The sequence below is a fragment of the Suricata suricatta genome, chromosome 1 (assembly GCF_006229205.1).
Source record: "Suricata suricatta isolate VVHF042 chromosome 1, meerkat_22Aug2017_6uvM2_HiC, whole genome shotgun sequence".
In the NCBI taxonomy this organism is placed as follows: domain Eukaryota; kingdom Metazoa; phylum Chordata; class Mammalia; order Carnivora; family Herpestidae; genus Suricata; species Suricata suricatta.
This window is the reverse complement of record NC_043700.1, coordinates 183040515-183044589: the sequence shown is the minus strand read 5'-3', so window position 1 is coordinate 183044589 and position 4075 is coordinate 183040515. Positions and strand designations below refer to the sequence as shown.

Here is a 4075-nt window from a genome sequence, read left to right as displayed (position 1 = left end):
GGAGCTTGACTGAGCCCCAGCCCTGTCATTTATCGAGTAGGTGGCTCTCAGCACCTCCCTTCACATCTCTGTGCCTAATTCCTCCCTTACGCATGTGGAGAGTCGCTCAAGGAGCTCTGAAGACTCTCCCACTCATAACCATCAGGTGAGTAAATTTAACTGGGTTGACTCTACAAGTAGGAAGTGATCCTTGGGGATGGGTTGGCTTTCCTGAGCACCTCTATGTACCAGGCATTGTATCCAGTGCCTTGCATTATCTCTAGTTGTCAGAAGGACTCTAGGCCATGGGGTGTTTATAGATGAAGAATACCAACTTTGGAGATATTTGGTAACTTAATTGGCAACAATCAATTGAGAATGATTTATGTGTCAAGGACTGTGCTAGTGATTCAGAGAGGTAAATAGGCAGGTGTAATCCCTGGTTCAATGGAGCTCACAGCCCAGGTGACAAGACATTGAATGATTCTGTCAACCTTCCTCTTCTGCTACATCCTTGTCTCATGTATGAGAAGCACCATCATTACTGAAATTACCTCTAATTCAACACCTTTCATAAATTGTTGCCAAGTAATTTTATAGACACTATCTCATATATTTCTTAGAACATTCAGAGGAAGGGGTATTATTATTCACTAATGTCTTCTAAGTGCCTAGCTTAGTGTCTGGTATACTGCAGGGGACAATCTTAACTGAATGAATTTCCATTTTACAGATAAGGTTCATGGGGGATTTACCCCAACCAATGGGGAACATGAAGCTGGGACCCAAGGAGTGAGTGCATTTTCTTCCTTTATGATACTTTTTAAAGGAAAATACCAGCTCTTTGCTTTCCCCATTTACCCTCATCTTCTTCCCAAAATGACATTTCTTGTTTTGTCTTTCAGGGTGTTCTGAGCCAATCACCATGCATGTGACTTAAAAAAATATTTTATCTTTTTTTTTTTTAATTCAAGTTAGTTAACATACAGTGTAGTTTGGCTTCAGGAGTAGAACCCAGTGGGGATTCATCACTTCCCTATAACACCCAGTGCTCATCCCAATAAGTATCCAGCAACCTTAAGTTTGTTTTCTGTGTTTAAGAGTCTCTTGTGGTTTGCCTCCCTCTTTGATTTTATCTTATTTTTCCTTCCCTTCTTCTTTGTTCATCTGCTGAGTTTCTCAAATTCCACATATGAGTGAAATCATATATCTAATTTTCTCTGACTGACTTATTTTACTTAGCATTATACCCTCTAGTTCTATCCATGTTGTTGCAAATGGCTAGATTTCACACTTTTTCGCTGCTAAGTAGTATTCTAGTGTGTGTGTGTGTGTGTGTGTGTGTGTGTGTGTGTGTGACATCTTCTATGTAACTTTCTTAGTTGATGCAGCCAACTGTGGGCCCAAAATATTCCTCTTGCCAGATAGGAGGGATGAGCTATTGAGACCATGGTCGTAGATACCTTGACCAAGTGAAACAAGACCCCCTTCCTCAGCTATTATTGCAAGTGGCCAAACCTTTAGTGATTCTGGGAGAGAAATTCAACTGGAAACCAAAATAAATGCCTTGAGAAAGAAACAGACTCCTCCGACCTCCACCCCCATCAAGGTAAAAAGTGAAACAACACATTCACAATAGGCTCTTATAGCTAAATTAAATGAGCTAATAAAAATCAGTGCTGTTAAAATCTCCAATTCATCCAAACATAAAGACTGCTGGTTTTCATCCTGTCTGGGTCTAATCCAACAAATCTCACTAGAGGCCTTCATCCAACCTGATACGGTTGGGGCCTGGTGGGGATTTAATTTATAGTTGTGTGTCTTTAAAATATATCTGGAAGATTTCCTCACTGAAGACCATTATCTTGTTCAAGATGCCTGGAGTTCTGTTGGATGAGTTCATGTTTTGAATCTTAGCCTTCTGCAAGTTGCAGAGAGAAGCATTTTTTCTTCTGCTCTATCTTATAGTGCTGAATACCCACCGAGTTATCTACTCAGTCATTCATTCACTCCACAAGCATTGACTGAGCACAACTTTGTGCCAGACAGTGTGCCTGGCACAGCAGATATGGAGCTCCAATCTAGTAGTGGGGTTTGGGGGATCTGGACAAATAATCAGGCAAGGAGTGTAAGGGGTGACTGGCCCTGGTCCCTCCAGGTCTGGGCTCCATCAGTGATCTTCTGAAGTATGATCAGCATCTCCCTCTTCTCTGCTTCTCCTTCTCTACCAGCTCTTTTTCAAAGCCTATTTCATACCATAAAGCTCCACACTGACTTGGTGGTTCTCCTAGGTATCATTCTACTTTTCTCCTTCTTCATCCAGACTTGTAAACAGAAGAAATTACACTCTTAGTGTCCACCTCTGCCTCTTCACTTTATTCCTCAACCCATGGCAATCCATCCACCAACTTCAGTCTTTACTGCTCTTTTGTTGTTGTTGTTTATCTTTTATTTCATAATCATAAACTTCACTCTGCAACTCAGCTAAGTTTGGAGGGTAAGGAAAACACAGGACTGTGGAACTGCAGTAGGAGCACAAAGATTATAGGAGATTTTGAGCAGATGGAGGTGGAGGGGTGCTCTCCCAAGTTACATAAGGAATGTTCTGGTAGTTCAGATAAGACACAAGTCAAATTTGTTAGATTTGTGCACAGTCATCAATGGTGATCTTCTTGCTGGTCTTACCATTCCTGGACCCAAAGCATTCATGGCTTCCATGATGTTCATGCCCTCCTTCACCTTGCCCAACACCATGTACCTGCCATCCAACCACTCAGTCTTGGTGGTGCAGATGAAAAATTGAACCATTGTATTGGGTCCAGCACTCACCATGGAAAGGATGCCAGGACCTGTGTGCTTCAGGATAAAATTCTCATCATCAAATTTTTTCCTGTAGATGGACTTGCCAGCAGTGCGATTATGGTGTGTGAAGTCACCATCCTGGCACATAAATCCAGGATAATCCTGTGAAAGCAGAGACCTTTGTAACCAAATATTTTCTCCCCAGTGCTCAGAGCACAGAAATTCTCCGCTGATTCTGGAACTTTGACTGCAAACAGCTTGAAGGAGATGCAGCCCAAGGGCTTGTCATACACATGAATGTCAAAGAACATGGTGGTGTTGACGATGGCTGGGTGGTAAGGTTGGTTCCAGCTTGGTGGGGTCTGCATGGCCCACTACTGCTCTTTCTAAAGATACTCATGACCTACTATGTTCTGATGAATTGTTGCTCTTATCTTTTTCTTTCTGTATTTAATGATGTTGGTCCTCCAGCCTCTGCTCTCAGAAGCTTCATTCTCCTGATTCCCCTTGTCTTCTCTGGTCTTTTTCCTTGTCTATCTCCATTGTAGTGGTTCTCCTCTACCTGTTTCTTGGTGCTAATACTCCCAGACAACTTGGTTCTCTTCTCTGGACACTCCCTCTCCCTGGGACATCTTATTCAGTCTCACCTTTTAAACTAGAATATACCTAATGATGGCTTTGTTATCTAAATCTCTAGACAGAGACCGATCAATGTTTGAATTTAAATCAGAATTTCTGCAAGATACCTACATTTTGATTTTCCATAAAAAACTTGGATTCGCCTTGTCCTGAATGAAACTTAGTTGGTTATCCAAGAGAATTCTGGCTTTTGTCTTCACTAAAACCATCAATTCCTATCTTTCTCTTATTAAAACCAAAGCTTAATCTCTTTATTTCCTTTCTATGTCCTTTTTCAGCTTCTTGTCATCTTTCATTTGGATTTATTCCATCTTTTTCTATCTCTATATTTTATTCCTCACCATCTCTCACCTTGGCCTTTTTTCCCCCTGATCCAATAGGTCGCCCTAGATCATGCCACACTGCCCGAAGCTCTGTCCACTGAATTATTGACATAAATGTCTTTGTGATAATCCATATCTGACCAGTTTGACTTTCTATGCAAAACCCTTCAGTGGCACCCATTACTAATGAGATAAAATATAAACTCCTTATCCTGGAAGTGCTGGGTGGTCTCTATTTGCCCTTCCAGATCTACTTCCCACCTTTGCTGCCCTTCTCTGACCTAGAAGACTGACATCATAGACTGGTTCAGCTGGGGTCATTCATCCTCTGA

At 41.6% G+C, this 4075-nt stretch overlaps 1 pseudogene; it reads right to left on the bottom strand.

The window, feature by feature from the left end:
- Nucleotides 1-2617: 2617 nt before the first annotated feature.
- On the bottom strand, nt 2618-3149 carry LOC115302419 (annotated as a pseudogene).
- Between the last annotated feature and the right edge of the window lie 926 nt (nt 3150-4075).